This window comes from Lissotriton vulgaris, chromosome 8, assembly GCF_964263255.1.
Source record: "Lissotriton vulgaris chromosome 8, aLisVul1.2, whole genome shotgun sequence".
NCBI classification, from domain to species: domain Eukaryota; kingdom Metazoa; phylum Chordata; class Amphibia; order Caudata; family Salamandridae; genus Lissotriton; species Lissotriton vulgaris.
Genome location: NC_141696.1, coordinates 1468116132 through 1468140899, shown reverse-complemented (window position 1 = coordinate 1468140899; position 24768 = coordinate 1468116132).

The following is a 24768-nucleotide window of genomic DNA, read 5'->3' as shown; positions in this document are numbered from 1 at the left end:
GCGTGCGTAACAACCCGGTCCATGGCCGCCCGTGCCGTCCCCAGACCCGAAGAGCCCGAATGGCCAGCACCTCCTCCCCCGATCACTCCAGAGGAAGACGCCGGCCGCCCTGACTCCCCATAACAAACCCCGGAAGAGCCCGCTCCGCCCCAGGACCTTCCAGACCTGGCCCAGTGGCGTCAAGAGGGGGGGCCCACCCAAGAACAATTTCGGCAGGAGCAAAAGACCTATCCCTCCCTCGAGGGACTCCGACAGCAAGCCCTCGCCCAGAGCGCAGGAGACACCGCAGGGGCGCACTGGATCTACTGGGACAACGACTTACTGTACAGCGAGCAAAGAATTGCAGAGTTGGGGGCCAGTCAGGTGCTGGTGGTACCCCTCCGTTTCAGAGACTTCCTTTTAAACTTGGCCCACGATGTCCCCCTGGCTGGGCACTTGGGGCAAGATAAAACCTACAACCGCCTGGTGATGCATTTTACTGGCCCAAGATGCGGAATGACGTTTCCAACCACTGCCGGGCCTGCCCCACCTGCCAAGCCAGCGGCAAGAGCGGCCGAAAACTCAAGGCACCCCTGCAACCATTCCCGGTTGTCACCACCCCGTTCGAACGAGTGGGAATAGACATTGTGGGGCCCCTGGACCCCCGAACAGCGCAAGGGCACCGATTCATCCTGGTCCTGGTGGATCACGCCACCCGTTATCCCGAGGCCATCCCCCCTCGAACAGTGACAGCACCAGTGGTAGGCCGCGCCTTGATGGGGATCTTCTCGCGAGTGGGCTTCCCCCGGGAGGTCGTCAGTGACCGGGGCACGAACTTTATTTCGAAGTATATGAAATCCCTCTGGCAGCAGTGCGGGGTCACCTACCGTTTCACAACCCCCTATCACCCGCAAGGAAACGGACTGGTCGAGCGGTTCAACCGCACTCTCAAGGGAATGATTATGGGGCTGGAGGAGCCCCTACGCCACCAGTGGGACGTGCTACTATCGTGCCTCCTCTTCGCCTACCGAGAAGTCCCCCAGAAGTCCCTCGGTTTCAGCCCTTTCGAGCTCCTGTACGGGCACCCTGTCAGAGGGCCCCTCAGCCTAGTGAAGGAAGGATGGGAGATGGCCCCCCTGAAAACCCCTCCGGATGTCTACAAGTACCTCCTGACCCTCCGCAACCAGACCAGGCGATTCAGGGAGATCGCTAAAGCCAACCTAGAGGCCAGTCAGGAGGACATGAAGAAATGGTACGACCAACATGCCTCCTCCATTGAGTTTGAACCTGGTCAGCAGGTGTGGGTGATGGCCCCCACCGAACCTTGTGCCTTGCAAGACAAATGGACAGGACCCTTCAAGGTGGTCGAGCGCAAGGGCCCTGTCACCTATCTCATCGACATGGAGTCCCCCCGAAACCCCCTCCGGGTTCTCCACGCCAACAGACTCAAACCACACTTTGTGCGCTCAGAGCTCAGCCTCCTGATGGCTACAGACAGTGGGGCGGAAGAAGACTCCGAGCCACTCCCGGACCTGCTGAGGACCCGTGAGAGAGATGGTTCCGTGGACGGGGTCCGACTCTCCGATGCCCTGACCCCGGAGCCGCGCCAAGACTGTCGGACCCTCCTGTTGAAATTTGCAGACCTGTTTTCCCTCACCCCCAGGGCTCAAGAACGATCCGCTTTCTCCACCCCGGATGGGCACTACCAGTTTACCGTGATGCCCTTCGGTATGAAGAACGCTCCAGCCACTTTTCAGAGACTTGTGAACCAGGTATTGGCGGGCCTCGAAGACTTCAGTGCCGCCTACCTGGACGATATCGCAGTATACAGCCGCCACTGGTCAGACCACCTCTGCCACCTCTGAGAGGTCCTGCAGGCCTTCAGCGAGCTGGCCTCACCATCAAGGCCAGCAAATGTCCGTGACCTACCTTGGACACCAAGTGGGGAGCGGTCTGGTGGCACCTTTCCAGCTCAAGATCGCTGCCATCCAGTCCTGGCAGCCCCCCGTCACCCAAACCGAGGTACGAGCCTTCCTGGGGCTCACCGGATACTATCGGAGGTTCGTGAAGGACTATGGCAGCATTGTGGGGCCCCTCACGGAACTCACATCCAAAAAGCATCCCAAAACGGTCAACTGGACTCCAGACTGTCAAGCGGCCTTCGAGAAACTGAAGGCCGCCATGTGCACCACCCCGGTGCTCCAGGCCCCCGACTACAGCCGCGAGTTCATAGTCCAGACCGATGCCTCGGACCATGGTATTGGGGCCGTCCTCTCGCAACTCAACTCGGAGGGGGTCGATCAGCCAGTGGCCTTCATCAGCCGACGCCTACTGGCCCGAGAACAACGCTGGAGTACCATCGAGCGGGAGGCCTTCGCAGTAGTGTGGGCCCTCAAGAAACTCCGGCCCTACCTCTTCGGTACCCACTTCCGGGTACAAACAGACCATCGCCCCCTGCAGTGGTTAATGCAGATGCAGGGGGAAAATCCAAAACTGCTGCGATGGTCCATCTCCCTACAAGGGATGGACTTTACTGTGGAGCATCGTCCTGGGCAAGATCACGCCAATGCGGATGGCCTGTCCCTCTTTTTCCGCCTCGACGGAGAGAGTCCCCAAGAGGATGGGTAACTCTCCCCGCCTTCAGCTGGGGGGGATGCATGTTGGACAGGCCCCAGAAGGGGGCTCGCTCCCTCCCCGCATGACAGAGCCAGGACACCGACTCTCCAGAAGCCACCCCCAGAAGTAACCCGTAACCCATCCCACACGGGACGCCTGCCCTCAAACAACTCCGTAACACCGGCCTGGGCCTCCACCGGCACCATCGCCCGGGCCCAGCCGCCATCTTGGACACTGCACCACGAGGCCGCGTGGCCTCAGCTCGACCCTAACCCTGGGCCTGGCCAGGCCCCGACAGCCCGGCACCACCATCCACCCGGGAGGTGAGCGGACCACTTGGCAGGTCAATGGGAGAGAGGAGTTTCGATGGCTCTCCCCCTCCAGGTGCCGATCGCCCCCAGCCTCCCCAGGCGCTGGCTCCACCCCCCTGCTGGGTGTCTGGACTCCCTCATCCCGGGCCTCCCGACCTCCAAGTGCGAGGGTCCAGACATCAAAGGGCGCGAGCCCTATAACTGGGGCAGCTCCAGAGCAGGAAGACAGTTGTATCCTGGAGTCGAGAGACACCGTGAAGAACTCATCCTTGACGGACTGCTGGCGCTGCCGCAGCCCTGCCTCGTGAACTGTCGTCCTGCCCGCTGGCGCAGCCGCGGCCTTCTGCAACCTTCATCCTCGTCGGGACCTGCTGGCGCTGCAGCGGCCCGTTGTAACTACCATCTCCGTCGGGACCTGCTGGCGCTGCCGCGGCCCGTTGTAACTACCATCTTCGTCGGGACCTGCTGGCGCTGCCGTGGACCGTTGCCGCCTACGATCTTCTCGGGACCTGCTGGCGCTGCCGCGGCCCGTCCTCCTAGAACACCGAGCTCGAGGATTGTGAGCTACCCATCATCTCATCGTAACTACCAGATTGGTAACAAGACTGTCCCGCTACCCCCTTTTCCCTTCCAAGAGACTAGAATCGTGGGGACCCCTGAGTCCTGACCTCCTTGTACCATTCTACCGTACTTCAAGATTGCTTATAAAGAACGTTAAACGTTATCTTTGTGTGGTGTCCATCTGTGGGGGGGAAGTTACTTGTCTGTACGAACGCTGGAGAAGGCTCTCCCCGGAGACCTCTCCCCTTGTCCTCGGCCGACCCTCCAGGTCCCGTCTAACAATAACGGAACCCAAAAGGAAAAGCACACGCACAAGCGTGTGCGATTCCTGGGTCCATTTTCAGACCCCAGACAAAATGGATCTCTGTGACAAAAGCAGCAACACACTGAGCTATCCGCATACAATACAGTTCAATACAATACAATATGCTGGAAGACTTTCTTTGCAGTAGGTATATTAACATTCTGCGCTTAATGGTGAGAGTGAAAACTGCCAGTAGACAAAAGTCTGTCCTCTCTCCAGCTGGAACATTAATCACATGACATATCTATGATTTAGCAAGTCTGACCGTGCTGGGAAAATAAAGGTTGCAGCTTCGTACCTACTGCCACTGTCAAGCATGAATATTAAAGCCTTTGCACTAATAAATCAGCAAAACTGTTAGTTTAGTTGGACACAATTTTCACCTTCAATGGCCCTGTCTTTACAGCACAGACAGAAACTTTTAGTGTGCCGATTTGCATGGCGCTGTGCCGTGTTGGAGCCCGCACCCCAATCTCGTGACAAACATTTTTAAGGTTGGCAGCACCAGATTATTAAATTAATATCTGACTCACCCGAGCATCTTGATAGTCAGAATGATCCACTGAGAGGACCTGCTGTGGCCAGTGCGGAAACCCCAGCCTGCCTCTGTTTCAGAGTCAGACAGCGAGCCATGCTGCAGTGCCTCAGCCTGTGCTACCTGCTCTCACTTTGAGACTCACACTAGTGTGGTGAGTCTGCTGCATAAGCTGGGCTCTACCTGGCCAGTAGGGTGACCAACCGTACGTAAATTTCACGGACAGTCCGTCATTTCGGCCGTCTGTCCGTTGTCGGTGAAGGATTCTTTAACGGACGCCATTTGTCCGTAATTTTAACCGGGCACAGCTTCCACCCACCTCCCTCTTTGCACTGTTTCTGTTGAGCTCGGATGTAACAGACTCAGATGCTGTTCCAAAGCTCAGATACCCAGCAGCATTGGAGAGGCACAGCGGGAAGACAACCCTCACACCGTCAGCCTTTGATGAGCTGTTAAGAGGTGCTTGAAGGTGATTGAGAGGGAGGGGGTGCAGCTTCAGGAGCAGGGTCATCTATTCAGATGCAAACAGCCCTGAATGCATCATGTATCTGTACTTTAGAGGGGCTTCACACATTCTTTTTCTGCCCAGGGCCCCAAACATCCTAGAACCGGCCACGATGATTACACCGAGGCAGCACGTGGTTCTCTTCACAGAGATTAATTGTTGTCACTAAATTGTAAACAAACCTGGGTTCTTCAAACATGCACTCTATAATGTAATAAAATAAAGAAATGGCACAATCGCACCCACACTGACTAACAAAGTATGGAGGACAATCAGTTAAATCAGTTCTCTTGGAGTATCTCCTGTAAGTACTGTACATCACAGTGGGGGATGGCAAAACTAACATTTTGGAAAGAGCCTGTCTTCTATTTGTCTTGTCCAGGAGGGGGTGAAGAGCCATACCCCACCCTGGAAGGGACCAAGATGATACTAGAATACTGCATGGCCACTCCTGTGCCCACCCTGATGGATCCTGTTCCCCCTCCTGTGATGGCTTATGTTCCCCCTCCTGTGAATGCCTCTGCCGGCCCCAGTGACGGCTCCTGCCCCCCCAGTGATGGCTCCTACCCCCCCAGTGATGGCTCCTGCCCCTCCATGCGGTGGCTCCTGCCCCCCCCCACCGCCTGTGATGGCTCCTGCCCCCCTGTGGTGGATCCTGTCTCTGCCCTGGGTGTCTTCTGTCCCAGTCCTGGAATGGCTCCTGCAGTGAGGGTGAAGTTCTCGATGGGCCTCTTCTCAAAAAGGCTCAGCTCAAAATTATTATGAAAAGGTGGGCAAGTGAGTAAGTGAAGGGATGGTTGGATGGCTGGCTGGATGAACTATTGAACGGGTGAATGGATGAATGAAAGATTGAATACATGGATAATGAGAGAGGATGGATGGATTGATGAGTGCATGGAAGGATGGAACAGAGAAAAGGTAAATAGCTGGATGTTTGGGTGGAAGGGTAGCTGGATGGTTAAAAGGGTGGATGGATGAGTGAAAGGAGATGAGTGAAAAGGTGGATGATAAGTGAGTGGGTGGATGGATGAGTGAAATGATGGATGGATTGATAAGTGCAAGGGTGATTGGATGGACGGATGAGTGAAAGGGTTGATGTTAGGATGGATGAATGAGTGAAATGGAGGGTAGATGGACAAAAGGATGAATAGATGAGTGAAGGAGTGAAAGCATAAATGGATGAGAGAAAGGATGGATGAGCGATAGGGTCAATGGATGGATTCATGAGTGGATGAGTAGATGGATGGGTGGGTGGATGGATGGAAGGAAGGATGGCTAAGTGAAAGAGTTGATGGAGAGAGAAAGGGAGGATGGATGGATGACTGAAAGGGTGGATGGGTAGAAGGATGAGTGACTGGGTGGATGGATGAGTAAGTGAAAGGATGGCTGGATGGGTGAAAGAGTAAATGGCTGGATGGATGAGTGAATGCATGGATGGGTAGAAGAGTGGATGGATGAGTGTACAGATGGATAGGGTGAAAGGGTGGATGGAGCGATAATGGATGGATGAGTGAAAGGATGGATGAAGGGATGGATGAGTCAAATGATAGATGGAAGGATATATGATGGCTAGGTTTACAAATGGTTGAATATGTTTGGATATGGCTGGGCTTACTTATATACTATTGCGTGACCTCTGATGTGTCTGTAAAACGTATCCAATTGTCCTGAAGTTTTGTCCTGAATTTTGACCTCCTGTCCTGAATTTGTGTCCTGAATTTTGACCCTGTGTCCTGAATTTTTACACTCACCATCCTGTATTTACACCAATGCCAGTTGGTCACCTTACTGGCCAGGGTGCAGCAACAGCACATGTTGAGTGTCGGAGGATGCGAGCAGGTGGTCAAATTCTCGAACAGCGGTTTCCTCCTTTAACCCTGGTGAATGAGCAGGGTGCGGAGGAGAATAAACTGGCACGACAAAAGAAATGCATGCAGCAGCAATACTTAGACATGAGGCTGGGGCGGTCGAACTGATTATAACTAAAATGTTACCTGCGGGCGCGGGCCTCCTGAAGCTGCCACCATGGTTAAAGTTGAATTGAGTGTCAGCACTGATAAAGGGAAGATTGTGCGCGGAGAGCTGTTCAAAACAAGGAAACAGAAAAAGAACTGCAACAACGTGATGAAGTAAAACAGAAGGCCAATAAATAGGGTTGGATTGGGATTAATAATAGGCCCGGGCACACTAAAAAAAAGTGGCCCTCATTTGCATATTGCCTTTTCACAAAACACTGCTTCAGCGAAGTTTTATAAAAGGAAGGGGGGGACGGTCTCTGAGAGAGCAATGTTTTCTTAACTTTACTTACATCTTAAAAATGCACAAATTAATTCACACTGGTCAAACACACCTGAAAACAAGTGAGGCCACTTCTGCTAAGGCCCTCTGCCCCGCCTCAATATGCATACATTATTGGGCCGGCCCAGTAAGAGAATGAGAGTGACACCTCTGCCTTTTGATAAAAGGGAGGTAATGAACGCCCATCACCCCTATAAAGGCCACGCAGGCACCCACTGGTCCTCTGGCGGCATCTGAACCACACAGACATAGCCCAAATCGGCCCAGGCTGTCCAAAAAAGCAGCCCACAGCTGGAGCTCGGATACCGGCCACTCGGCCACTGCCTGAGTGCCCGCCTTGCCAATCCGACCCTGTATACGTAACAGGGCCAGTCGCCAGGGGCTAGAACCCCCCACCAAGAGGTGGGACAAACATAAGGATTAGCAAATGAAAGGAAGGGAATGTCTAAAAGCACACAAAGGAGCCAATGGGGAGCCAGAAGCGTTATAAATGTCCCTGCAGGGGATACTGCATTTCTCGCAGAGCAGTGCATGCGCCCTGACTCTAGGCTCAACCTAAAAAGAAAGTGTGGGGCACTGATAAGAGAAATTAGTACAATTTTTGGTAGGTCTCATAATGAAATGAGATCGCAAGGAAATTGTTATGGAAGAATTATTACATTTGTTTTCGGTGAGGTTGTTCTCTGTGTGGCATTGATGAGGGAACGTTAGTGGAGGTGAAATCCGATAGAGAACATAGCAACTATACTACTTTCAGAACTGTCTGTACTAATGTGGAAACAGCTTCATTCTTTCACGTGGAAACTATGATCCTAAGTACATTGGGAGTGGGGGTGTTGGGAGGCGTGGGTGACAAACCGTTATAAAGAAAGTTTTTCTCTATTTTGTTGGCCTTTCACCTACAAGTGACTACATCACCGTTAGAAGTGCATTAATAAACAATATGAGAAGTGTGATGCTGCATGCAATGGGCGCAGTGTCAGTGAACATGGGGGCGGGGTCAAAGGTGGGGTTAAAAAATTTAATATTCTGTAAGATATTTTGGTCTTCCACCTTCAGGTAGCTACATTTAAAATAATGTGCAGCTTAAATGAGAAATAAAATGTAAAAAGTTAAGTTAATTAGTGGGAAATGCCCTTCTGTACATTATGGAGGATGCCCTAATTATTTATCGGTAATTCTCACAATTTCTAGTCCTACTCGTTCTCGACCCAGTCATCATTAGGTCGAGCCTAGCGTTGCAACGCATGCTTTGCGAGGCATGCAGTATTCAATATAGCGTGGAAGCTTTGTGGAAGCTCCGCCTTTTTTCCGCCCATCTTTTTCATTGGCTTAGGTCCTAAATGCTGCCTTCCGATTGGTTTTAGGCTTGTTAATCCCTACTTATGCCCAGCATGTCCTCATTTGTATCCTTCCAAGGCTACAGGCCTCTTTACTTTTAACACAATTTTTTTCCTGTGTCTCCCCCCCTCCCGCGGTCCAAGAATTCTCCGCCCCCCCCCGCCCACCCCAGCACTCCATTTCGAGCCTCTTTGCCCTCCCGCAGTCCTGTTACCAATGCAATAGGTCTTGCGTAAATGCGTGTCCTATTGCATTGCAAATGCTGGTTTTATCTTTGGCAGCGCGGCACGCTTTAACTATAGGGCCTGTGCGCCTTTGTTTTCATCGGAGTACCAGGCAATGTCACTGTAAGCGGAGTGGTACTGCTGCGGACATACATGCAGTGTTAGCCGTGGGGTCTGTTGTGCAGACGTTTGTATGCGATGCGCCTGCCTGCTGGGTGTTGGTCCCACTATTGCCACCCCCAGACCCTTGTGAGCACTGCACACCACTGGAAGAAAAGGGAATGTGTCTGCAGGCTCCTGGAAATCAGCTGATCGAGCGTTTGAAAGTGAAAAAGCAACTCTGCTCTTACGCGAAGCCCCTCTAGAAACATTATCATCGCATCCTGTGATTGGCTACTCATTCGGGCTTTGCATTTTAGTTTTGAATTAATTCATTTGCGGCAGAGTGAGCGCCTCTTTGTCATGTTACAGCCTCCCATGCTTGTCCTGGCTACATTGGATCGCTACATCTCCCGGCGCTTCTAATTACTTTGGTTTTTCTCAACCCAATAGTGAGCAGGGTCTAACACCACACTGTCCAGTGACTGATTTTTTTCCTATGATAGAAATTCCATTTGAAACGAGCATTAGCAATGCATTAGGTCTCGCATTTACCAAAGTTTGAGCTATTGGCATTGTAAATGACGATACCTTTTATTTATGTGTTGTTTTTAAAACAGATAAATAAAAAGCATTGTCATTTGCAATGCCAATAGCTTAAACTCTTGCAAATACAAGACCTATTGCATTGCAAATGCATTTGGCGCCCATTTTTAAAAAGCGTTAGGAGAGTGTGTGTCCTGCCCACAAGGCATGTAAAATCTATTTGGGAAAATAGTGGTTAGAGGCTGTAATTAAAGCCTACCGAGTAACAACACTCTTAACATGAGTTGTCGCTATTGGAGGTTACAAAATGAAACAAGGCGGTACTAAGCCTACTGACCAATGAACAGCCACAGTTTACAGTGGACAATGACACAAGCCAATGAAAAATATGTGCGGAGAGTGGGCAAAGCCTCAAGTCCCTAGCTGAGTACTATTAAACGAACAGGAGTGCCAATACTGTTCTATGATTTAGTCTTGAATCAACTTTTAGTTGATTCAAGTCTAAATCATAGAACAGTATTGGCACTCTTTTCGTTTAATATCAGTCAGTGGCTAAGCTTTGCTGTTGGGAACCCAGACCCAGTGGTGGTTTTTCCTAGCTGAGTACAGCATGCCTCAAAGAGCAGCACATCCGCTGCCCAGGCTCGACCTAAAAGGGATAGTTGCTCATCTAAACAGATATTTTGCATACCAAAGTGCAAAGAGCACAAATTAAGCCATGACACTTTTAAGCGATCCTGCCCAAACCATGGGGCATATCAGCAACAGCGGGCGAAAATTATTGCTAAGCGCGCTTAGCACGAGGATACTTCTCGCCGGCTATGGCTGGATTTTATCGCAGAGATAGCGTGCTATCAGCGATTCATTTCTCCAAAGTAATAAATATGGAAATCCAGCGATAATCGTACAGCCATAGGTGATAGCTTGATGATAGGGCAGGGCATAATATCCACCTTCCATTGGACATAATGGCTAAGTCAGATTGAAAGCAGGCGTAAGGAAAGTAGGGATAAGCGCGGTTAGCGCTACTTTTCTTATCACTGTGCAGGTTAGTGTGCAGATTGTTAATAGGAGAAATGTCGCTTAGCGACATTTTCCTGGTAATTTCTGTGTGTTACGCCCACATTTCATCTCATTAGCAATGTAAAGCTGGGCATTGAGGAAACGAGTGAAGAAGCATGAAAACACGCAATAGCGTGTCTTTGTCGATAGGGCAATAAAATTAGTGCCGATTTTCGCCCGAAAACGGACTCTAAAGTGGTGATAATTTTACTGCAGGCCTTGTTGCTATAAGTACCTTTGATGAAAAGCAGCAAGACTCCCAAGACTTTCGATGCCGCTGTTGGAGTTAAAGGTGCCCGATGCCCCTAAGAGAGCATTTTCCTGGCGCCTGCCCCCCCATGCACTCACTGATTCTGCCTTCACCGAAGAAATTAGAACGGACATTGTGAAATATTTTGAAGATAATGAAGGCTCGGCATCCACTGAGGCTATAGTATGGGACGCATTCAAGGCGGTAATTCGCGGCCAGTGTATCTCTAGACAGGCTGGGGTGTTGCAGGCTATTCGTCACACTCTGAATCAGCTTGAGAAAGAGTTAAAAGAGCTAGACCTGGCCTTCTGCCGGGACCCCTCACCAGAGTTAGCAGGTCAGATGAAATCCAAACTGATTGCCTTTAATGAGGAAGCACAACGAGAGGTTAAATTCCTGGGAAAACAAGCAGAGGCCCGCAGGTACGGGGAAGGGGATAGGCCAAGTAGACTGATTTCTCCTCGCTCGCAATCACACTACATACACGCCATTAGGAACAGTTAGGGGACACTTGTTGTAGGGCAAGAAGCAGTGCTTGACACATTTGCCAAGTTTTACAAGTCCCTGTACACCTCTAGACAGCCCACAGTCCCAGCTTCCCTGGAATTCTTCCTGGACTCCATTTCCATTGTTTCGTTCAATGATTTTCATCGCCGTTATATGGATGTCCCTGTAACTGTCCAGGATATAGCCCAGGTAATTAAGAGCATGCCTGCGAACAAAGCCCCGGGCCCAGATGGGCTGACGACAGCCTTTTACAAGGCATATGCCGAGGAGTTGGCCCCCAAACTTCATTCTGTCTTTGCTGAGGCCCTGGAGTTGGAGTCTAACCGGACTCGATGCGTGAGGCCTTAATCATAACATTGCTGAAACCAGACAAAGACTGCCAGGTCCTCGACTCATACCGACCCCTTTCCCTGATCAATGTTGATGTCAAGATCTATGCAAAAATCATTGTGGACAGGCTGCAACCCTTGTTGCCGATGGTGGCACACCCGGATCAGTCGGGGTTTATACCTGGCCGAGCCACGTCACACAATCTCAGGACAATATTTTCCATTTTGCACTACTTACATCCCTCCATACAGGTCGGAGTCATTTTTTTGGACGCCACTAAAGCGTTTGATTCGCTTGAATGGCCCTACCTGTTTAGGATTCTGGGCAGGATGGGCTTTAGCCCACTCTTCATAAATTTGATTAAGTTGCTGTACGATGCTCCCAGGGCACGAGTAAGCGTGAATGGGCTTATATCCCAGCCATTTGCCATATCCCGAGGGACCAGGCAGGGATGTCCATTATCCCCGTTGCTCTTTGCTATAGCCATGGAGCCCCTTGTGGCTAGAGTTCGACAGCATCATACGGCAAGAGGGATAGGCTTCAGTTCCCGCAGTCTGCTGATCTCCCTGTATGCGGATGACGTCACGCTGTACGTCATCAACCCTGCTGTGAACTTGAACCCCCTGCTGAGAGAATTTGTCCGCTTCGAGGGCATGGCTGGTGTATCTATCAACTGGGCCAAATCTGTCGCTTTTCCATTAACTGACACCACCCGGGAAGCACCCTCTGACTACCCCCTGCGCTGGGAAACAGACGCAGTTAAGTACCTGGGGGTGTGGATAAGCCGCAATATACAGGATTTGTGGACTCTGAATTTTGGCAGAGCAGTTGACTGGCTGGAGGAAAAGGTGGAGATCTGGAACAAGCTCCCCTTGTCTCTAGTCGCGAGAATAGCACTAGCAAAGATGGTGGTCCTTCCCAAATTTTTGTATCTATTTGTAAATATTCCAATACCTTTGACGGCGCACTTCCATGCGCGTGTACGATCACTACTGCTGACACTTGTATGGGCGGGTGGCCAAGCGAGAACATCCTGGGCGTTGCTTACACTCCCACTGCGACAGGGCGGTCTGGGAGCTCCTGACATGAAACTGTACTCACTATGCGCGCAAGCGCAATTTCTGCACTTTTGGGCTTTTCCCACTCCCTACCAGCCACACGTTGCGGTGGAGTTGGTCGCAGCAGCCCCGTCACCGCTGAGCGTGGCACTATATGGCAAGGTGTCTCGTTCATCGAAAGACGTGGACACAGTAGACATGCTCCGCTGGACGTGGCGCGAACTGCGAAACAGGGCAAAACTCCCACTGCTATACGCACCAGCCATTCCTCTGCGAGGAAACCCAATGATGCCCTGCTTGCGGGATGGGGGTGGAGTAATTACGCTTCGGGGGCAGACCCTACACACTTTTGCTGACCTTTACCCAAACGGCACCTTCAGGGATCCGGGTTCGGGCGCGGAGGGACAACCTGAGTCATTCTCTGACCTATTCCTGTATCATACACTTAAAGAATCCTGTAAAGCACTGTGGCCTCAGTTCCCAGAGGAACCTCCGCAGCTCCTTGCGCTTCAAAACTTACTCTCGAGACCTTCTCCTAAGAAGCTTGTGTCTCGGCTGTACAACTGCATGCAAGATCAATTCCCTCTTACCGTGCCTTCTTCCATGCATACGTGGAATGCTGACCTGGAGGTGCCCCTATCGGAGGAGCAGTGGGAGTTCTGTTGCAGACAACTTACGACACTATCGCCCAATTACAGGTTGAGATTGGTGCACTTCAAATTTTTACATAGGTACTATCGCACACCACTGTCATTACATCGCATGGGTCTCAGAGATGATGCTGCATGCTGGAAGTGCGGCTGCGAGAATGCCTCTTTTCTGCATGTAGCATGGGGCTGCCCTAAACTAGAGGAATATTGGTCAAGCATTTTCACTGCCATTAATCAAATACTGCTCAGGACCGATGCGCCGTCTCCGCTCCTGGGGTTGCTGGGATGTGTTCAGGATACCTTACCCAACCATAGGAAGTTACATGCGTTACTGCTCCTTTATGCCAAGAGACAGGTGCCGGTGCGCTGGGGTCGTCGTGCACTGCCTACATTTGATGCATGGGTAAAAGATGTGACATACGGTAACACGCAGCTCGAACACTATTAGGAAACGATGCCCACAGCTTCCCGGCCCAAGGACATCTGGGAGCCTTTTACGCAGTGGTCACGAGAACGTGCAACCTCCCCTGACTCTATGCAGTCGCTAACAGGAGAGGTCTCTGATGATATGGGTTGACATCTTTTGACATGTGATTGTGCTCAACTGCAATGGTACGACCTGAGCATGAATGAAATCCGTGGGCGCACGTTGGGGGCGGTGGAGTCGTGATTATGTCTTTGTGCCTGTGAATCTAAATGCTTTGCTGTACCTATCCCTTGTCCCGGTTGTCCCCATGTATGATTCTGCTCCCCCTTTTTTTTCAGACTGTCATAGACTATCTTTCTAACGTAATTCTTGCTGCTAACTAGACATCTGCTGTGCGACGCCTTGCCCGGAGGCACAGATCCTGCAATACCAGAGACATTATGCCCATTTGATGCTTTTCCTCTGCACCAGAGTTGGTTTTGTTGTTGTTTTTGGGGCGGAAAAAAAGGGTTTGAAGACAATGGTCAATCCGCACTGTTTGCTCTTTGAACTGTAGTGCCTATATACCCGTGCTGTTGATTTGTTTCTTCACTTCCTCTGATGGTATGTTGCAGGTCTATTAACCCCAAAAATGTAAGACACATTAATTTACTACTATTGCATATGCTCTCTGTCTCCATGTCTAAACCATGAATCATGATAATGCACTGTACACTGTTTGTTATGACACCTTTGCCATTGTGTGCTTTGCTCTGATAGCGGCCAGCCTCAGGGATGTCGGCGTGACGCTGTGTAAATTTGACAGTATCAAATAAACGTCTTACACCAAAAAAAAAAAATATAAGCCTTTAACTGCTAAGTGTCCGCCCCAGACACAGTTGTTGATTTCTAGTAAACCACTTGGGTGTGTTTATTTAGATCACTGTGGTCCTTTTTCTTCTGATGCTGCATATAAGTATGTCTTAGTAGCAGTTGATTCATGCACACGTTTTGTGTGGGTATGGCCTCATCACAGCGCTGATTCACAGACTGTCATAAGAGATTTGCGTGTCTTTGTTGGGATTTTTGCCTGTGGTACCTTCCATTCGGACCAGGGTCCTGCTTTCGCCTCTAATGCGTATAAGGATGCCATGGCTTCGTTGGGGATCCAAGTCAAGTTTTCGTCTCCATACAGACCTGAGGGTAATAGTGTTGTGGAACGAATGAACCGTGACTCAAAGCAATCATTGACAGCTCGAGTTATAGGCACTGGCAGGTACTGGCTGGCCCATCTCAATGGCATGCAGCGTGCTCTAAATAATCTCCCTAGAAGGTCTCTGTGTGGGCGGACCCCATACAAAATTCTCTTTGGTATCAAGATTTATGTACCGGACCTTGACGGTCTAGACTCGGTGGCTGTTGCTGCCTCCTTTGACGTAGATGAACATTGCAATGTTTTACAGACTCTACAAAAGACGAGAGACACTCTTGCAAAGGAACATATGCCCTCCACCTCGGATGATGCGTTGAAGATCCCGGTAGTTGGCTGGCTACCCCAAGTTGGAGAATTGGTTCGGGAGAAGATCGAAAACAAGAAAGAATTTGGTCCCTCTTATCAAGCTCCAGTTCCAGTGCTTGGTGTGAAGGGCACAAGAACAGTCATTTTACCACCACTTCCTGGTCGTAAGGAAAACAGGTATATCTCCATTGACAATGTCAAGATACAGAGTGGCCGATTCTTCTTAGTATGACACCGGCAGTCTCATGTCCTTCGATAGTGAGAAATTCTGTGTTGGCCTCAACTTTCAATCCTGTACCTGAAGTTGCCCTCGAGATGCCTGCTATTTCTAGTCCTTTATTGAGTACATTGCCTGGTGCTCAACTTGATGAAATTGACTACACTTACCCAACTGACTTATCGATGCCTGATTCACAAACACGTTTGGCCACAGAATCCAGATTTTCATTTGACACTGTTTCGCACACATCAGGAAAGCCTTCACGGATTAAAGTCTATGCGAGATTATTTAAAAAACATTTTTTGATTCCCCCTTGGACACATGTTTGGCTGGTGCTTTTTTCAATATACCTTTTTATGTCAATTGGTTTTGTGTTTTATTTTTTCCGTCAATGGACACTATGTCGAAGAGAGAACATGCATTCGACATCTCAATGGAACTTTGGCACCCCATTCCTCCTCGCATACTAAGAACAGGTGGAAGAGAGACTTGGCTTTTGTGAACCTCACTGCTTGGCCTGTCCGGATGGGATTGTATGGGATGCTGTTAAATTTCAAATCCATGGCCCCACTGAGGTTATCAATGTCCCTAATGTGCTTAGAGTTAACATGGGGAATGTAGTTAAACAAAACATACGTTCTGATGATTGGGATGTTCAGCCCGTAGAAGCGCTGTTTTCTGATTTGAAATATTATGCTGCCTTTGATGCTGAAGATTTGTATTTAGATTCTGCTAATTATGGTGATTTATTTTGTTACCAACATTTTGGTAACCACTATCTACATAAAACTAACTCTAGGAGGAGCACTGTAAATTATGCACAATGGAAATATTGTCCGGCTCCCATACGAGGCAGCTCTAGTACCTTTTTGAAAAAGTACCCATATTTTACTGATTTAAATCAGTCTAATCCCAAATCATTTTATTTTAAAATGACTGCAAAGTCCACTTCCACGGTTAGACTTACCGATACTAAATTATTGTACTTGAAGTCCTTTCTAGACCAGTTGGCTGTTGGAGGCTACGAGTTATGGAAGGAAACAGTTGACCTTAAATCAGTTTGGGGTTCTAAAAGTTGGCAGGTACAAGGCACTGAGGCTTTGCACCGTGCATGTCTCATTCTAAATATTTTTTAAACTACTTCTGAAAAATTAAATACTCCTTCCTTCCCTGATTTGGAGGAATATTCAGGTTGGGGTAATACTACAAAATTTTTGATCAGAGACCGTTTTCTGGGTTTAGCAGATGGCTTTACACAGGTTGATCCCCGTTTTGGGAATGACCATTCTGTGACTACCTATTCAGTAGGCAAATTATGTCAGAATTGGCTTAAACATTCTACCTTGGAGTCAGTTAAACTGCATTTATCTAAACTGTCTGACGATGTGGATCTGAATGATTTCATAAAAGGCCCGGCTAAAGGTAGATCTAAAAGATGGATATATGCTGTTTATAATGAACTCTGGAAAACATCCCAGATTGAGGCGGCTACCCGCCTTAGGGCTATAGATCAAGCTAATTTGGAAAAAGTGCTTGCAGTGGTGGATAATAGCATTAACACGCTTTCTTCCCGCATTTACACGTTGGACAATATTGTGTCATCTGTAGTTGATATTGTGCAAGATGAAGTGTCTGTGTTATATCATGGTCAAAATCAGTTATGCAGTTTGCCTGGACCCTGCAGACACTCAAGGCCGGGAAAGTTCCATGGCATTATATGAATACCACTTCTCTGTTTGCCCCATTTAATTTGACTGATAAGCAACGTTTACTTTCAATGAAGGATGCTTCTTTTTCCATGTTACATACTGAATGTTTGGAATCTTTACCATTTTCTGTGGCAGAGGACACTACTGCAACGTGGCTTATCCACAGATTAATACCTTTACCGTTTGCTCTTTTTGAATTTAAAAATTGTATGAAGTATTTTGCCATTGGTAGATACGAGCCGCTTGGTAGCTCCTATCTACATGAAGCCTGGTTGCTTCCTTTTACATACAGATGCGTTAGGTAGGGCAAGGAAGTTTATCTGAAAGGTGAAGAATGCACTGAAATACCAGATCACTCATTGATGTGTAGACATATTCAATTACACAGCTCTGGTAATCAAGAACAGCCTAATTTAGCCTGTGTTTTGAAAGGTACACCCGTGCCCGCTATCATCCCCACATTCACACTACTGGCAAACGGCAGTTATTTACTTTTAAATAATGAAGATTGCTGTTGGTTAATAAAAGGCATTGCTTATATCGTTACTATCAGTGAACATTTGGTTTGCTGTAAAAATGTGTTGTATCCACCCACGCATGGGAACTTGGTTATTTCCATCTGGCCGAGGATTCCGACCTTGAAAGCAGAGTTCAATAAGATGAGTCGAATAAGGGCTCTATTGTCCCAAAAAGAAGTTGCCCTGACATCAGCTCGTGAAACATTTGTCCTAACACGTAACACTGAGGTGCATGCGCTATTAAATGCTGACCTCCCATTGCATTTTGGTGAACTGATTCACACAATCTTTAATGCATCCTCCTCAACTGGGCTGGCACACTTTTTTAAAGTAGTTAGCAGCGGTCTTGTGACTTCATTTCAACATATATTTGGGGTCATTCCTGCTTTCTTCCATTCGATCTTTTCCAGCCTATTTGGTGGATTTCCGTTCTACTGGCATTAGCTGCAGGCGTTCTTTTTCTATTTTGTTTTATTCAAAATGGATGCACGTCCTGTGTTCTGATCTTTGCACGTTCCTAGACATAACATACATGCAGCTGCGGCCAAATTCTGGCTTTAGGCGCGTTTTATATTGCATTACACAGAGCATACAAACACACTTGATGGTGCTGCGCATGCAGAGAGCTGGGGGAAGATGATGTGATCGCTAACCACTAGGATCTGAGGTATGGGGCCGCCCTGCTAAAACCCAAAGAGACCTTCTTAGATATAATATAATATACTAGCAAGGGAGGGTGAGAATTAGATGTCTCGTAGCCTTTTTCCCTCAAGCATTTTAACATGCTTTCGCCCTTTGTATTCTATGGACTAGTAACTATGCTGATTACTTTGTTTCTTATAATATGTTTGCTTGTATTAGCTAAGATACTGCGCTTGAGAACAATGCATTAGATAATGAACCTTTCAAATGTGCACATGTCCTTATTTACTCCTTGTTCTGGATTGGAATGATTGTATGACGAAAGAGTGTTCATGTGTTCCACATTACCTGAGGTGGTCTAAAGTCCATGTTCTGGTTTGTCTAAACATTGGGAGTTTGTAATAACCAATGAGACACTGTAGCTAGTCTGGTAGGGGATTTTGGGTACTATGGTGAGTTTTGGCACACCCTAATTCACTGAGGTTCCAAGTCTCTATGCACAGTTCTGTATGAGAACAGTATCCCTGCGACACCGTAGGAAGGAAAATGTGATCCAACTGTAAAACAACAGCATCCTCTAGAAAACCAAGAAAAGGAGGGGAACAGCGTAGGGCAGAGAGTCCATCCAAGCTCCAGGTCAAAGTAATAGCCATCAAAAAGGCAACTTTAAAAAAAATACAAAAACTTAACATCAATGGTTTCCAAAGGTTCAAAAGGTGGAGCCTTAAGAATCTTGAAAACCATAGGATCCCATGATGAAATAGGAGGAGGCACGGGCGGAGAAGAAAGAGAAAAACTCTGAAACAACTGGGACACCGAAAGACTTGTGTCAGCAGAGAGTGGCAGAATCTCTGAAAGCTCTAATTGCAGCCCATTGAACAGTGAGTTACCTTTCTCAGAACCAAAAAGAACTGTAGCAAAACATTAGTATGGCAAGTGACAAAAGACAGAAAGACAAAAGACAGATTATGCGAAATACACGACTTATCAAAATTAGCCCAGTGCTTAGAATAGGACGAAAGCCCCTCCTGGACCCCGTACCACAGAAGCCAAATGAGAGAAATGCCTTGCCTCTCTAAGGGGCATATTATCAAGGAACGGCGTTAAAATTATCGCCGCTTTAGCGGCAATAATGGGCTTGATATTATGCCCTTGAGAATTCCAATACAAGCTCATGTTCTGGTGTTAACATGGGCTTCTATTGGAATTCTCTATGGCATATTATCAAGCCCATTATCGGCGTTTTAGCGGCGATACTTTTAAAGCCGTTCCTTGATAATATGCCCCGAAATCTCTCTGTTCAACCTCCAAACCCTGAGAGTGAGAGGACCCGGAGAAGGAAGGTCGAGAGACTTCAGCTGGAAAGAATCCGGGGCAGACTCCATGGAGGCAACACCACAAGAAACTTCAACAAAGGATACCAAGACCACAGGGTCAGAAGAGAAGAACTTCCACCACATGCATCCTCCCCTGCCTGACCTTCCCCAGAAACCTCTAGATAAGCGGGAAAGGAGGAAAAGCATACATGAGAAGGGGAGACAATGACAGAGTCAAGGCATTCATGCTTTAAGCCCCCTTTTTGCTCACTCTCGAATGGGAAACGGGAGCAGTGCTTCCTCCGTGGATGCGAAGAGATCCATAGCTGGATGACAAGACCTTCTGCAGTTGATCTGAAAGGTCCTCTTGGCCAACTTCAGAGTGAGGAAACATAGAAACTTGAGACTGAACACATCAGCAGTCGTATTGGCCCACCCTCTGATATGGATCGCTGATAGAGAAAGGAGATAGATTTCTGCCCACTGAGCCAATGAACATGCAACCAGATTTAGAGACTGACTGTGTGTATAGGGTGACCAACCGTCCATAAATTTCACGGACCATCTGTAATTTGGATCTCACGTCCGTTGTCCGTGATGATCCCTTTTATACACGCCTTTTGTTCGTAATTTTAGGCATTGAAGGGAGCAGCACTGTTCCCTACATGTAGCCTCAATTCCCTGAAGGGGCCGCCTTGCACTCCTCCTCGGAGCCCAAGAGTAGCTCCACCTTGCCCTTTGTTAGTCTGTATGCCGGCTGATTGCCGCATACAGAATGACAGTGGGACAGTCTGGGCTGAAAAGCATGTTGTGGCCTCCCCCAGCCTCCGTCCAGGGCAGCTGGTGAAAGAAGTTAAAAAGAAGGGGCTAAACCTCTTTCACGGTCTCATCATTTTAGAACTGACGTATTTTCAATATTATATTCAACGGTCACAGTATTGTCTGAGCAGGCTATGATATTGAACCCCTCTACATAGTGCTGGAAGCAGCGCAGAGCTCTCTCCACTGCAAATAGCTCCCTCCGGTTCGCTTCTGATGCGTACAATGGGCCTGTACAGAAAAGTGATCCAAAGTTGCACCCCAAACCAAAGCACATGCATCTGTCATCAGAATCTTGTGAGCAGAAGGGTGAATAACCATCCACTTCCAGAGGTTGGGAGTATGGAATCACCACTGCAGCCCCTGGATGACTGTCCGGGAGACTGGTACGCATATCCCAGGGGAGAATTAGAAAGGTGATGAACTTGTGCAGATGCTAGAGTCATGGACGCAAATGCAACCTCACCTAGGGAACAGTCAACACAGTGGCTACCATATGATCCTGCACTTCCATCTATTCGTGCAGACTGACTGATAGGAGATTGTGCAATAGGAGCCGAAGCCGAAGCCAGAGTATTTTTTTCAATGGCAGAAACACCTTGCCCTGTATTCTATCCAAGAGGAGTCCTATGAATTTAATCTGACTGGAAGCTGCAACTGACACTTTGGCAAATTGAGAAGAAAGCTGCGGTCGTTGAACATAGACATGGTCGGTATCAAAATGCTGCTTCGTAATCTGCAAAGAGGGGACCTGGATCAACCAATTGTCCAGGTAGGAAAAAGGGATATTCTCTGAAGCTGGAGGTGAGCTACCAGTGGTGCCACCACTTGGGTGAAAAATCGTGGTGAAGAGTGGAGGCCAAACGGGAGAATGCAATACTTCTAATCCTGGCCTTGTACAGAAAGCATGAGACGCTGCTGAGATTGGTGCACTAACTGGTCTAACTGGGCGACAAAATTAGGAGATTCTGATGTCGATCTGGATCTTGCGCTTGTATTGAATAAAAAAATATTCCGGGCATCAAACCTTCGCGCACAACACTACAAGACTATTTTTAATCTTTACCATACACCCGCGAAGATATTCGCCTGGGGTCTAAGCGAGAATGATAATTGTCGCAGATGTAATGAAAGTCATGCTGACATTATACATATGTTTTCTTCCTGCAATCAGTTGGAAAATGTTAAAAAAGAAATAATTAAATTTATGGAGGGGCTGCTAGGTCAGTCCATCGACTTATCCCCTACCTTAATTTTACTGGGTACAGACTCTAAGTTGTGTTTAAGCGAGGCTGAAAGAGATCTAATGTTTTTATCTGTTGCAGTACTTAGAATTTTAATTTCTGCTGCGTGGAAAGATACGAACCCTCCATCCTTTCAGATGTGGCTCTCGAGATTTCTAGGAATTCATAACATAGAATCCTGCCTCTATGAATATAAAGGCATGAGGCAGCGTAAGGAGGGTATTCGCCTATGGGCTCCTGTAACTAATTGGAGAATAGATAGAAATGGATAAAAAATTTTGTTCGTCTCCAATTAATTGAAACTGATTTCTAACCCTATTTATCGATTTATTTTTCTCGTTCCCGCTAACAAGATGTAATTAAAAATGTATGTAAATATATCAAATATTAATCAAATTCTTATCATGTATGTAATAATTGCTGAAATTTGTCCATCTATGTACCATCTTTATCAAAAATAAAAAAAAATATTAAAAAAAAGAGATTGGTGCACCATCGATATGTGCAGGTTAGCGTCCAGGAGATAAAGTGCTGTCATCACACACGGATACTGAATCAATGGAATGATGTGCTGTAGCTTCTCCACCTTAAAGAGAAATTTGCGTATATACTTGTACAGAAATTTCAAACTGATCACAATATGATATCCTTCCTTCTCCTTAGGTACCATGAAAATGATCGAATATGCTCCCTTCCTCCCTTGGTCGGGAGGTAGCAGAACAATTGCCTTTTCAATAGGAGAGACTGAGGGGCATATATACAAGCCCCAATCGCCACCACATCATCTCTTGTATCAACGTTGTGGTGGCAATAGGGGCTTATTTTAATCCCTTCATGATTAAAATAGTTACTTATGCAGACGACACCCAACTAGTCGTCTCGCTATCTCAACAAGAGAGGTGCTCGGAAAATCTATTTGCTTGTCTCTCGGGAATATATTCCTGGATGACCAACTCCCGGCTCAAATTGAATGGAGCAAAAACAGAGCTCATGCTCCTGGGCCACCATTAACATCCTTACCTAAGTCCTTGTGATATCCCTGCATGGGGGATATCCCCACCCCTAAAGATGAAATTAAAAGCCTAGGGGTATGGTTCGAGCAAACCTGACCTTTAGGATGCAAGCAAAGAAAACAGCAGGTATTTGCTATGGCTTACTTCGGTCTGTGCGGAAGGTCCTTCCACTCTTGCCTTTTCAGTCTAGGAAGCTGTTAATCCAGGGGCTAATATTATCTAGACTGGATTACAGCAATGCCCTGTTCCTGGCAGCACCCGAAGCTACCATTAACACGCTCCAACGTGTTCAGAATTCAGCAGCTAGGCTGCTTACCGGCTCCTCAATAAGATCTTCAGCTAAGCCGGCATTGACATCTCTTCACTGGCTGCCGATTCGTGAAAGAATAAAATTCAAATCCCTGTGTATAACCCACAAGTTACTTCAGGGGAGGGGGCCCCCTATCCTCAGGAATCTTATTCGCCCCTACAAGTCCGTTCGGTCTCTCCGCTCTGATCTCGGAAACTTGGCCACGGTTCCCAGAGTAAGGAAGGCTCGCGTGGGGGGGGACGATTTTCGGTCAACGCGGCAACACTTTGGAATACGCTTCCTGCCATGATTCGAACTGAATTTAGCCACCTTAAGTTTTGAAAAGCTCCTTAAAACTTTTCTTTTTCCCAATGAGCCCTAATTAACGGTACCCTCTTCAGTTCTCTGCTCTTGTTTCTTTAGCGCTGGGACGCTCTCGGGCAGCCATGTGCTTTATAAATCAAATTTCATTTCATTTCATTTCATTATTTACAAGGCAGCATTAAGCCACTTAACGTGGCTTAATGTTGCCTTGTAAATAAGGCCCCCTTTTATGCTATGCTTAGCGTGAAAGGGGTGGGCAGTGTGTGTTGTGGTGGGCATTCCACCGCAACGCCCATTGATTTTGACGCTGCCCTCTATGTACAAGGGAAAACCTGGTCTTAACTTTGCGAAACAAGGAGAAATGCATTATTTTGACTCGGTTTAGCTTTTTCCATGTGTGCTGCCTTGTGCAAAATGGCATGGATTGTTTATGTACAGGAAGGTCCCTCTTCCTGTAAATAAACAATCTTAAAAAATTCCATGTTGTGTCTTTCGTGTGTGCTGCATTAAGCAGCACACTTGAAAGTCACAAAACAGCATTTCAGGATTGTTTATGTGCAGGAAGGGACACCTTCCTACACATAAACAATCATTCCCTGCACACAGACACCCTTGCACTATGGTCCAAGGGTACCTGCATTGGTGCTACACTGCTAAATGTAGCGCCATAGCAGGGGGATACGCAAGGCTGCACCACATGGTTGTAAATATGGTGCAGCCTTACATTTCAGAAGTGGCAGAGTGATGTGTCAAGCCATGATGGCTAGCGCCTCCCTCTGCCACTATCTTGTACATATCCCCCTGAATACCCTCCAGGAATGCTTTCCGTTTGATCCGGTGCCCTGGAAGAGGCGTGGAGATGGTCCCTGAAAGCATTGGAAGGGTTGAGACAACTAGCTGATACCCTATCCGGATGACTTCTAGGACACATTTGTCTGTTGTCATCTACTGTCAAGCTATACAACCGTTCTGAAGCTTGCCACTAACATCTGGCAGTAAGCTGTATCCCCTGGGACTCGGCATAATCTGGTACCCTGATTCAAGGTGTTGGACTCCAACTCGACTTCTGGTGATTTGAATGGAAAGGCTTGCCTTGGAACTTCTGATCTCCATCAGAATTCTGCTGCCTGTGGTATGGTTGCCGAAAGGATTTAGAAAAAACAAAGGGCATATTAGCAAGAACCTTGTTAAAATTAGCGCAGTTCTAGCGTCAGGAAACTGTCTCTAAAACGGTGATAATGGGCTTGCTAATATGCGTTATAAATTTACAATAAAAGCCCAGGTTAGATGTGCAGGACATCTAACCTGGGCTTCTATTGGAATTCTATAATGCATATTAGCAAGTCCATTATCGCCGTTTTAGTGGCAGTTTCCTGCCACTAACATGACAATAATTTGAATGAGGTTCTTGCTAATATGCCCCAAAATTATTTGTATTCTGCTGCTGGTGTTGCTTTCGGAATGAAAAATAATGTTTAAGTTCTTTATGAATTCTATGAAGTTTATCCTCCAGTTCTTTACCAAAAAGACATTTGCCTATAAAAGCTATTTGGAGGGCTGTTGTACTCTAGGC